A 12833-nucleotide genomic window follows, 5' to 3' on the forward strand; every position below is an offset into this window, starting at 1 on the left:
TTGGGTGTGTATTAATGCAACGAAAGAAAGTCATTGCTTATGCCTCTCGACAACTGAAAATTCATGAACAGAACTACACGACACATGATCTTGAACTCGGAGCCGTTGTCTTTGCACTTAAAATGTGGAGACGCTATCTTTATGGAACCAAGAGTACTATCTTCACCGATCACAAAAGCCTCCAACACATCTTTGACCAAACGTAACTAAACATGAGACAATGACGGTGGATTGAAACTTTGAACGATTACGATTGTGAGCTTTGTTACCATCCTGGAAAGGCAAATGTAGTAGCCGATGCCTTAAGTCGAAAAGAAAGAGCGGTGCCTCTTCGTGTCCGAGCTTTAAACATCACCATCCACACCAATCTCAATAGTCAAATTCGTGTAGCCCAAGATGAGGCTCTCAAGAATTAAAACATCTCTCTCAAACACTTGAACGTCCTCACCTCTCGATTCGAAGTTAAAGAAACCGGACTCCGATATTTCACCGGAAGAATTTGGGTACCTAGTTATGGGGACCTACGAAGCCTTATTTTAGACGAAGCCCATAAGTCAAGATATTCGATTCACCCCGGTGCCAATAAGATGTACCACGACCTCAAAGAACAATATTGGTGGCCGAACATTAAAAGGGACGTCGCTACTTACGTTGGAAAATGCCTAACTTGCTCCAAAGTCAAAGCCGAACATCAAAGACCGTTCAGACTACTTCAACAACCCGAAATCCTGCAATGGAAGTGGGAAAGGATAACGATGGATTTTATCACCAAACTACTAAAGACGGTGGGCGATTATGATACTATTTGGGTTATTGTTGACCGTCTCACCAAATCCGCGCACTTCCTAGCCATGAAGGAAACCGACAACATGGAAAAACTTGCACAACTTTACATTAAAGAGATCGTAGCCCGTCACGGTGTGCCTTTATCGATTATTTCCGACCGAGATGGCCGTTTTGTTTCTAGATTTTGGCGTACTTTACAAGAAGCGTTGGGAACGCGTTTAGACATGAGCACCGCATATCATTCACAAACTGACAGACAAAGCGAACGCACAATTCAAACCTTGGAAGACATGCTACGAGCTTGCATTATCGATTTCGGAAAAGCTTGGGACAAGCACTTGCCTCTCGCCGAATTCTCCTACAACAATAGTTATCACGCGAGTATTAATGCCGCACCATTCGAAGCATTATACGGCCGAAAATTCCGTTCACCTCTTTGTTGGGCCGAAGTAGGCGACACACAAATCACCGGACCCAAACTCATTCATGAACAACCGAGAAGATCGTTCAAATCCGAGATAGGCTTAGGACTGCCCGTAGTCGTCAAAAGAGCTACACAGATAAAAGACGTAACGACCTCAAATTTCAAGTCGGTGACCGCGTAATGTTAAAAGTCGCGCCTTGGAAAGGTGTAATCCGTTTCGAGAAACGCGGGAAACTAAATCCGCGGTATATTGGTCCTTTCGAAATCTTGGAGCGTGTTAGAACTGTTGCTTATCGTTTAGATCTTCCGCCTCAACTGAGTTCCATTCATCCTACTTTCCATGTATCGAACTTGAAGAAGTGTTTTACCGAACTCGAACTCGTCATCCCTCTCGAGGGACTTACTATTGATGACCAACTTCATTTTATGGAGGAACCAGTTGAAATTGTGGACACCTCCGTCAAGACACTAAAATAAAGCTGAATCCCAATTGTCAAGGTCCGTTGGAACGCTAAAAGGGGACCCGAGTTTACTTGGAAAGGCAAGATCAAATGCAAAAGAAATACCCTCATTTATTCGTAGATTCGGAAACGCAAAATCTCAAGGAAGAAACAACGAGTACTACGCCTAATTAAATTTCGGGACAAAATTTCTTTTAAGGAGTAGGTAATGTAACATCACGCCTTTTTCCGTTTACTTTCTGTTTATTTATTTAAAGTCCGTCATATGATTATAACATCTTCCGTTAATACGCGTTTTAAAATATCTCGTTTAGGTAATTCACGCACCCGATTCAAACTTGAGGGACTAAACTCGTAAAGATGCCAAACATTTGACTAGGTCAAGGGTCAAACCCTTCCTCCTCCATTCATTCATCCTCCTCTTTCTCTAATACTTCCATTCTTTTCCTCTCAAACAACCAAACAAAGAATCATCATCCATTTTGAATCTAGCAAGCGTTCTTCAAAACAAATTGCATATTTGGATTCCTTGCAACTTCCTCTTCGAATTCATACCAACTTCGTTACATTTGAGTAACTTTCTAAAAACACTAGATTTTGTGTTATTGATGTTTTTAACTTATAAAAGTGTTAATTAGTGTCTATGGCTCAAGTCTAACACGAATATGTGAATTATATGCTCGATCTTGTTATTTAAAGTAAATAGCATGAACTTGAAACTTGGTGTGTTTGATCTTGAGGTTTGGTTACTTAAATGTGGTCAGATGTTAGAAGTCCATGTATTAAATGTGTTACTAGCATCACTAGCTTCATTTTGATGTGTAGGTTGATTAAGAAAGCTTCACTAACATGATTATTGATTTTGAGATTTTGGTTAGGGTTTGATAGACTTGAATATGAACTTTTGGTGCATTAAATGCTTGACAATGTTGTTTGTAGGTGTTTAGATGCGATGTATGTTTAATTACCTTCGAAACAGCGTATCATATATGTAAATTGGTTGCCCGAATCATGAAACGCATTTAATGGACTTGAATGTAATAAATGGTGAGCATTTAATGCGATTTTGGTTGTTGTAAATTTTAGATTGATTGATGAAATGTGCTTAGTTGCGTTCCTCGTCAAATTACCTTTCCAATGGTATAAGATACATGTTTTGATTGTCTGCGGATCATAAATTGTGTTTGTTTAAGTTTTGGTTCGTGCACTTGTGTAATTTCAGCAATCAAATCTGTGCACCAATCTGGACGCCGTCCAGGCCTTCACATCTGGATGCCGTCCAGCAAATCTGGATGCCGTCCAGATGAACTGCCAGGTTCTGATTTGGTTGGTAATTTTTCGTTTAATTCTTACTATGCTACGCACCTACGATTCACATGTAACTTGTTCTAACATGCTTCTATATGATTAAAAACCTCAGAAAAATAGTTGGGACCTGACTCGAACGTGTTGACATTTTCGTTGACTTTGACCCGACCAAAGTTGACTTTTGATCATACTTAACCAATTATTTATGCAACCATTCTAACTTGCCCTTATACTTGTATCTTGCATGAAACATGGAAAATTTAATTCACATGCTAATTAATCGAGTCGTAACGAGCCATAGCACTAATTGAACACTTTGACCTACCGTGTTTACCGATATTGATACAACCTACTTGTTTAGGTCAAGACTAGCATTCGTTCTTGCACACATTACTTTGTGAAGTACCTTATTTACTCGTGCACTCAAAGTGGGATCATAGTCCCATCTTTCAACCACTTTTATACTTTTAAATCATGGGATGAGAAACATATACAGTTTTATACTACATACTTTTATACTTTGAATACAAGTAAAGAAACAAACATTCCACAGCAAGTTAGAACGAAAAGCCTCAATTCAATTATCATTAGTTACACTTGCAGGGTGTAAACGTGAACTTATGTTATGTGATCACATTGGGCTTGACGATCCCTCATTCGGACGGTTCGCTACCGTTAGCGGATGAAATATATTTTCGAGTATAGTGTATGTTCTAACACTACGTAACAGGGTACAAAACAGTTAAGTCTTGATAATTGGGTGCTCGCAAACATACTTTTGGAATACAAACGATTTGGATAATCAACTATATTAAATCTTGTGGTTCAAAAACAACGTTACTATTACACCTATGATTTCACCAACGTTTTTCGTTGACAGTTTTCTATATGTTTTTATCAGGTCCTTGAACGCTAGGTGATACATGCTTCCGCACTTTATTTTTGATACTTGCTTGGATGTCGAGTATACATGCATACGTGGAGCGTCTTTTGACTTAACTTAATTTGTGTCGCATATGTTTCAATTGTACTTAAAACGTTGTAACATGTTTAGACATTGAACTACTTTGTAAACTTGAACATCTTTTAATTGAAATGAATGCGACATATTTTGGTCAAACATTGTTTTAAAGACTTATGACCACGTAACGGGACCTAAGTAGATGGCGCCGTCAATGACGATTTTGTCGGGTCGCTACAGACATAAGCCAAGAGCATATAGATAAGCAGTCCAAATTGTATCCTCCTATTAAGGAGTTCAAGCCTTCTGTTCGGAGCTTTCGTGAGCACACCAATCATCCACCATAAGGCAAGGCTGTAGGTTACGAAGTGGTGATGGAGATAGGTAATGTGCGTATTCCTCCCACCAACTTTTATATGTTGATACTTTCCCATTTTAATATCGGCATTAGGTAGTTGGATCTAAATGGCGCTTGCTGGGTTTCCCTGTTTCAAATGTGGTGCCATGCACGCGATTTTACGCTGACGGTGGACCTTTTCAAGAACATCTTAGCTATGAGCAAGTTGGCCAAAGTTGGTATACTTTCAACGACAACCGAGGTTTCACTCAAGAGGACTGGTGGAAAACCCCTCCCAACTGGAAAGAGATGTTCTTCTTTGTTGATGAAACTTTCATCCCTTCCTCTTATGCCAATATAAAATGATGGCAGTACCATTTTAATGCTGATTTGAATAGTAAACCTGCGTTAAGTTCGGTGGAGCGCGACATGCTAGGCAACTGCGTGAATCAATCTGTCTATATGCATATGCACCAAAACATTGCTTTGTATGCTGGTGGTATCTCTAAATATTGACCTTACCCTAATTGTCGCCCTTGCTTTACGCAACATCTCAAAGGTTAGTGAACTTTTTTAAAATTCACTTGTGTACTCCATGACTTGTTACTTAATGTATCATTGCTTATTATGTTGGCCTCCTATGCGCCTTTGTACATAACCGCGGGGCATGGTCGTGCGTATGGCGCTCCTCGTAGCTCTCTACATACGCGCGAGTCTACCGAAGCGGGGTCATCCAGTCGTCACCCATTTTATGTTGGTAAGCGAAAACTGACACCCAAGGAATTTAGCGACATGTTTGCGCCTTTTTTCGTCATTTTGTTTATAACCCCTCATCCTCCTCAAAGCATGGAAGACTTGATAAAATTCTACTTGCGTGCTTGATCTCCTTTTTGCATTCAACTGATTTAATATGTTTTGTCTTCTTCAGATGATGATGATGATGTCGAGGGTGAAGGGGCGGTCACATCGGGTTCCACAGATTCTTCCCTCCAGGGCGAGCACCAAACCCATGAAGGTTCGGGTAACGATACAGGCGTGGATGCAATGGATGAGGTGCGAGCTTTGCGAGAGGAAAATTAGCGCCTTCGTGGGTTGGTAGAAAAGTCCAACTCTGAAAGAGATGATTTGCAGCTCAAGCTAGGAGTGGCTCTTTCAGAGAAAACACAGAGGGATGCGGATATGAGCGAGTTAATGAGTCGTCATTACGATCTTGTCCAGCAGACAAGAAACTCTGAGCGCGAGTTTACACGCTTGAAGGCCGAACTTCCTCATAGTGTCAACAATGCGCTTAACTATGGAGTGGTCAATTATGCTTATAATTCATTAGTGGAAGCTGTCCAGGATCGAGAGCGCGCTCGATTTTGGAACTTCATTAAAGAACATATGTCGGTTTCTGATCCTCCACCAGCTGATATCGAGGCTCGTCTTACTCCTAATGTCGAGGTGATTGCTAAGGAAGTGGCAAAATCTTTAGAGAATAGCGAGATTATTCTCTTGAAGAGATACTCGTGCGATCCAAGGATGACAGCGCATGATTTGATAAACGCCAAATTGTAATTAGCGTATGATTTTTTTCAATTGTACATGTAACTTTACGCTTTGTAGGTGTATGATGTTTATAAGCCTTTTCACCATTTTTCATATTATTGTCATTGTTTACTGCGCGTAAAGTTGTGCCAGTCATTTTGCTCATCGCTCAATATTAAGCTCGTGTGCGTTTTGCATGTAGTGCTGTGGGTTTACGAATATACCCGATTTTATACTCAAGGCTTATTAGTATTGATTTATATGTATATTGTTGTGCACACAATATACATATTGATACGATACTTCATCGCGCATGTTCAAGAGTCTTCTAAGTGCGCCAACACTTAGGATTGAGGTCAAGCGCGACCAACAGTTTCGTTTATAGTCATGACTTATAGATCTCTAGTTCTGCTCGGGTGAGGCTAGGAAAAACCAACGTCCGTCGCCCTCCGGTAAGTAAAGCTAGCCTGTCGTCAAACAGGCTTCTGTCATGCGGGAGCTAGAGAAGACATCCATTATGTAGGCAGGACCAGCGCAAACAATTTCTGTGCACGGACAGTTTAAGTCAAATAGCTATTTTGCTTGATATCTGTACATGAAATTGTAGACTGAAAATGACTTGATGTATAAAAAAAAGTACAACTGTGACGACATTGTTTAATAGCGAAATTAGCTAGGAAACTATCTTTGCGTGTAATAATAGTATCGCTACATGCAAATTAAGACAAATTAGGGGAATGATCAGTTCCTCTACTTCCTTTATTACATATAACATCGTTTAAGCGCGATAGCGTACCAAGTGTGTTTAATCGCCTTACCATTGAGCTCCGCCAGTTTGTAGGTTCCAGTCTTGCTAATTCCAATAACCCTGTAGGGACCTTCCCAGTATCTTCGATTCTGCTTTTCTGGTTGTCGCGCCAAACGAGATCACCGACCGCGTACGTGATAAGCCTAATCTTCTTATCATAGTACCTTGCGATTTGTTGTTTATGGATAGCTTCATGCACGGCTACCATTTCTCTGTGTTCTTCAAGCAAATCAAGGTTAGTGCGTAAGTCCTGAGCATTCTTGCCCTCATAAACGATGACGTTCGCTCTGTAGGTATGGCAATTTCTACAGGCAGGACCGCTTCTGAACCATATACCAGGCTGAATAGCGTTTCTCCGGTGCTATTCTTTGGTGTTGTGCGACGCACCCAAAGGACCTTAGGAAGTTGATCAACCCATCCTTTTCGTTGTTTTCCTAACCTTGCTTTGATCACACGGACTATGTATTTGTTAGTGACTTCGCATTTCCCATTTGCTTGAGGGTGTGCGACCGACGTGAAGCTTTGTTTTATGTTCAGCCCTTGGCACCAACTGTGGAAAGGTTCTCCTTTAGATTGTGTCCCGTTATCACTTACTATCTCGTTCGGGATACCGAACCCGCATACAATACTCTCCTAGAAAAAGTCCCTTATCTTCTTGCTCGTGATTTTGTTTATCGGCTTAGCCTCGACTCACTTGGTGAAAAAATATATTGCAACGACTAAATAGTCAGCGCTACCAGATTCTGCAGGGAATGGTCCCACTATATAGATAGCCCATTTGCAAAAAGGCCATGACGATGTTATCAGGATCATTGGGTTGCGCGGAGCTTTACTGATCGGAGCGTGAAATTGACATTCTTGGCATACCCGTATTCTTTCTGCTGTGTCATTATACATGCCAGGCTAGTAGTAACCTAACCTTTTGATTTTTTGGCCACCGTTCGGAAGCTAGAGTGCAAAGCGTAAGCTCCTGAGTGGACTTCATCTATGATTTTTTCAGCCTGCTTCAGTCCGACACAATGAAAACTCGGTCCAAGGTACGATTTTCCGTAAAGTACGTCATCACGCAATTCGTACCTTGTAACCTTGACTTTTATGTTTTTAGCTTCCTTGTCATCTTCAGGTAGTGTACATTTCTTCAGGAATTCAATTATGTTGGTCATACAGCAATGCTCAACCTCCTTCACGACAGCAGCTATTTGGTTGGGTTCAATAGATTTCTTGAAAATCTGTTCCACCAAAATTTTATTCTCAAGATGATTGAATGTCAGCGCAACCAACTTTCTAAGCACATCCGCTTGCTTGTTTTGGCTTCTAGGTATTTGGCTTATGTGGAACTAGTCAAACTCACCAATCAACGAACGTGCCAAAGCTAAATATGCTTGCATTCCTTCATCATGCGCGTTGAAGGAGCCATTAAACTAGTTGGCTACTAGTTGTGAATTGGCGTAGGTCTGGACCTTCTTAACCCCGATCTCCTTGGCCAATCTTAGTCCCGCTAACGGGGCTTCATACTCTGCTTCGTTATTTGTAGCTTTAAAATTAAATCTTAGCGCATAGGTGTGTTCTTCCTTGTCAGGACCTGTGAGCAATAAAACTGCACCTGCTCCCTCTGGGCCACTTGCTCCATCTGTGTACAACTCCTAAAGTTAGGGTGTCTGTGTTGCGACATTTTCTAAATCGGGTGTGATCGGCATGTCGGACGTGGTTTCTGCAAGGTAATCTGCTAGTATCTGTCCCTTGACCACACTTCTGGAGCAGAAGTTGATTTCATGCTTACCCAACCGATCGCCCATTTCATTAATCGCCCCGATTTTTCTGGTTTGTATAGGATTTGTCGAATTGGCTGATCTGTCAACACCACGATGGGGTGAGCTTGGAAGCATCGCCGCAACCGTCGCACAGTAATTACGAGTTCTTATACGAGTTTTTCGATTGGATGATAATTGAGTTCACTTTCGGTCAGCGCTTTACTAACAAAATAAATGGGCATCTTCACCCCTTCTCTTTCGGCAATTAGGACCGAGCTAACTGCTTCCGGCGCAATTGCTAGGTACAAAATGAGATTTTCCCCAGTGATTGGAGCAGTCAAGGTGGGAAGGTTTTTAAGCAGCACTTTCATTTCTTGGAATGCCTTCTCGGCCTCTTCTGTCCATTTAAAATTAGACTTCTTTGTGCAGTTCTTGAGCGTACTGAAGAACGGGAGAGACCTTTCAGCAGATCTTGATTTTGGGGATGGCATGCGTTCAATGGCTTCAATCTTTTTGGGTTAGCCTTGATGCCTCTGGTGGTAATCACGTGCCCCAAGAATGATCCTTCTTTCTCCCCAAAAATTCACTTCGACGGTTTAAGTGTCATGTTGACGCTGCGCAGAGTATTAAAGGTTTCAAGGATGTCTGCCAAGAGCTGTTCCTCGCTATTACTTTTGATAACATCATCATCTACGTACTCCTCTAGGTTGCGACCGAGCTATTACTTTTGATAACATCATCATCTACGTACGCCTCTAGTTTGCTACCGATCTGCTTCGCGAAAGTAGTATCGATCATGCGCTGGTAAGTGGCGCCAGCATTTGTGAGTCCGAATGGCATTTTGGTGTAACAGTATATGACATGGTCTGTATGAAACATTGTCTTTTCTTCATCTTCCAACGTCATTGGGATTAGGTGGTATCCTTTGAATGTGTCTAAGAAATATATAAATTGGAATCCAGCGAGAGATTTAACTTTCCAGTCAATTTCGGGCAGGGGTAATTGTCTTTTGGGCACGCCTTGTTAATGTCTTTGAAGTCAACACACAAGCGCCATGACCCATCGGCCTTAGGGACCTGGACCGGGTTGGCAACCCATGTTTGATAATTAACTTTGCGCAAGATGTTGGCTTTGACCAGCTGATTTACTTCTCCACGCAACCATTCACTCATGTCCGGCGCCATAGGTCTTTTCTTTTGCCGAGCAAGTGTCATGTTTACGTTAGCGTTGAGTCGGTGTTGTGTGACATCTCGCGGTACACCTGTCATGTCCGCGTCACGCCAGCAGAATGTTGCGCAACTTGGCTTTTGTCTCTTTTGTCAACCCGACCCCTATTTTTACTTTTTGATCCGGGTAAGTGGGGTTTATCACGAGGTAACATCTTGTCGATGCCTCATCGGGTGGTTTCACTTCCTCTTTTACCGTAACTGAAGCACACAATGCCTCGAGTGGAGTTGACTCGAGAGTAGCAATTCTCTGCTTCGTCAGGAATTTCACTAGTCCATGAACCATTGACGGTATCGTTCCAAATATTTGAAGGGATGTTCGGATGGTGTTTTATCTAGAGTGTGCACGCATTACACAGAACACCATATCTTTAGTGCGCGCCTTATGTTTATCATTTTCATCTCTCAATTCTAGTTTCAGGTCCAAGGTGCCTATGGGCCATGCGGATTTTACTGAGAACCCACAGAGCACCATAGTCGAAGGTCTGATGCCTTTTTTGATGGCGTCTGGCAACTGTCTGAAACACTGCTCATACATTATGTCCATTGATAGGGCCAAAATGGACGTTAAGTACACATAACTACTTACCTTGTATCCTAGGGTTGATCAGGTCCTAATACTAGGTTATAGCCACGTGAGTAAGCGGAAAGGATGATCCGTAAATTAAACCTCTAAACTGTCAAGGTTTCAGCATAACAATAGCATAAGTTTCAGATAAATTATTCAACACATAATAAACATTTGTAACAGGTAGATAGGCATGCAAGATGAAAGAAACTTAAAATAACAAAATAACTTTATTATATTAAGGAAAGCGTTCACCGTCTACAGACAAGATCTGGACCATTAAAAGTGCTAACATCCTCTAGACCGCTCCTATTACAATCTTCGTCGTTCACCTCCGGGTACTTAATTTCCCGCTCGGAGGTGAGAAGGTCCTGAAAGCTCTAGTGAGAGAGTGTGTATTGTAGTGAGAGAGTGAGGAGAGGTGTGTTGAAATTGGATGACAAAAGCCCTTTAAATAGAAGTGAAAATGGCCTGCAAATGGCTGGCAGGCTGTTTGGCAAGCCGTTTGGCAGGCCGTTTGGTGAGGCCGTTTGCCAGACCAGCCCCTTTGACATGCCCGTTTTATCTGGGCGTACGGCAGGCCGTTTTCCATACTGGCAAGCCATTTGGCAGCCCGTTTGGAAAGCTGTTTAGCTTGCTGAATTGCTGGATCGTAACTTGATTTCTTGTCTTTCACCGTTTTCGCTCTAGAATTTTCGTTTTAGCTCCGATTCTCTTGATTCTTTTTGCATCGTCTTCGTAATTACTTTATCTATAAATTTAACCGAAAAATGATTATTTTGCCGATAAAGTTTTGAACTTTATGCTTTTGGGGCTTAATATCGAGGGTAAAAACGTGACTTTTTAGCCGATATCATCCATGCTGCTACCGTTGTCCATATGCAAACGCCTTATCCTGTACTCAATTTCAGGCAAGTATCCCTGAACCACGATAGGTGCGCATGAAGTGTTATGCAAACGAATAGCAGGAAAGGAGATTCCTATAACCTCTTCACTTATCAAGTTAGCTTTGCGTTTTCCATCTATGCTCGAAGATATAGTGGTCATACTTGCGTATGCTAAACGATGGACGGCGCGGCAGGAGCTGAGAAAGGAAATGACCACAATAATGTTAAGAACAATAAAGAAAAAAGATATATCTAAACCTATTAACTTTCTTATCCCACGAATGGCGCCATTTGATCAAACATGAAATGGTCCAAAGGGTTCGGTTCATGCAAGATCAATGATAAGGGGATTTAAGGGTTTTTTGAGTTTAACTCTCCGGGCTGGAGTACCGTGAATAACCCTCATATGAGATGATGATCTCAGAAAGGGTGGTTAAACGTAACCCACAATCATTCGGGTTAACCGGAGTTGATGGCTCGTTGGACGGTGTTAGGATTTATTGTTCAAGGAACGTTACCCGAGAACCGTTATGTGTTATGATTGCGTAGATAGAGTAACGTAGATGGCTAGTATTTTTCTCCCTCTATCTTTCAATGCCCTTGATGTGAAGTTGGGTAAGTATTTATAGGCAAGAGTGGTCGTCCTTTCTTCTGCCACGTAGGTGACAAGAAAAGATGGAGGGGACAGAATAGTACAGAGTAGTACTATTATGCTGTATGGATCGTGCACTCAAGTGGTCCCCTCCCTATCATGCTATTTTTCCACATCCTACCATCTGTACAATTACTAGGATTCTGTCTGTTATACCTCGTACTATCCTTTTCTTATTCAACTTCTGTTATTATCTCGCATATCCTTTGACGACGCGATGTCGGGTGCACATAGTTTGCAAGCTAAGTCGCGCAGTATATAGCGCGTGCTAGGCCTTTGAGGATGATGAAGCGAGATTTGTGCGGTCATAGGTCTGCGCAATATGTTAGCGTATTTTATTCGCGTCATTAAGTCCCCCCAGTTCTATGGTATGCGCAGTTATATTCGCGCATGGCGTAGAACTATTATCATTTCGTATCGGATTGTGATGTGATAGTTCTATCGCAATGACTATTGGGTTCTGTAACTGTCGCTTTCATGATCAAGCATTTAATTCGATTGCTCGCTGTCAGAATTAATCTGACACGTGTACGGTTGAGATTCGTTCCGTATTGTCTCTCCTCCTTTTCCTTTCCTATAAATACTTCCAAGCTTCTCACTTTTTGCTTTACTTCTATCATTTATCTTATTCATCTTCTGTTATTATCTCGCATATCCTTTGACGGCGCGATGTCGGGTGCGCATAGTTCGCTAGCTAAGTCGCGTAGTATATAGCGCGTGTTAGGCCTTTGAGGATGATGAAGTGTGATGACCCGGTAATTTCTGACCAAATTTAAACTTTATCTTTAAATGATTTAATTTTTTCGACACGATAAGCAAAGTCTGTAATGTTGAGTCTCAAAGTTTTGGAACTATATTCATGTAATCAATTATTCTTTGACTGTTCTCGAAGATTCAAGAACAATATATATATATATATATATATATATATATATATATATATATATATATATATATATATATATGATTTCAAGTTATTTAGTAAACGATAATAACATTCATTTGTTGATTCGATTGATATTTAGATAAGTGAACTAAAACGTTTAAGATGAACAAGTAAAACACTAATTTGTCACAGTATTTTTGAATTGCTACAGTACCCGAAAAGCTACAGTGTTTTCGAAAATCACTATTTGC

This window comes from Rutidosis leptorrhynchoides, chromosome 5 (assembly GCF_046630445.1).
Source record: "Rutidosis leptorrhynchoides isolate AG116_Rl617_1_P2 chromosome 5, CSIRO_AGI_Rlap_v1, whole genome shotgun sequence".
Lineage (NCBI taxonomy): Eukaryota > Viridiplantae > Streptophyta > Magnoliopsida > Asterales > Asteraceae > Rutidosis > Rutidosis leptorrhynchoides.